The following is a 227-nucleotide window of genomic DNA, read 5'->3' as shown; positions in this document are numbered from 1 at the left end:
CTACAGCCTCAGTTTTTACTTGTCTCTATACTAAGAGGTGTGTCCTTTTATGGTCAATAAACATTTATTGGGAAGTACAAGACAAATTACACAGGACTTAAAACTTGGACAGTCCAAAAATATCAACAACAATATAGCATCATGACAATTATACAATGACATAATGAAGTAACTTGCAATTCTAATCTATGTGCCTTGTAAGGCATAACGTTACGTAGATTGAAACT

The sequence above is a fragment of the Engystomops pustulosus genome, chromosome 1, assembly GCF_040894005.1.
Source record: "Engystomops pustulosus chromosome 1, aEngPut4.maternal, whole genome shotgun sequence".
In the NCBI taxonomy this organism is placed as follows: Eukaryota; Metazoa; Chordata; class Amphibia; order Anura; family Leptodactylidae; genus Engystomops; species Engystomops pustulosus.
This window is presented reverse-complemented; position numbering follows the sequence as displayed.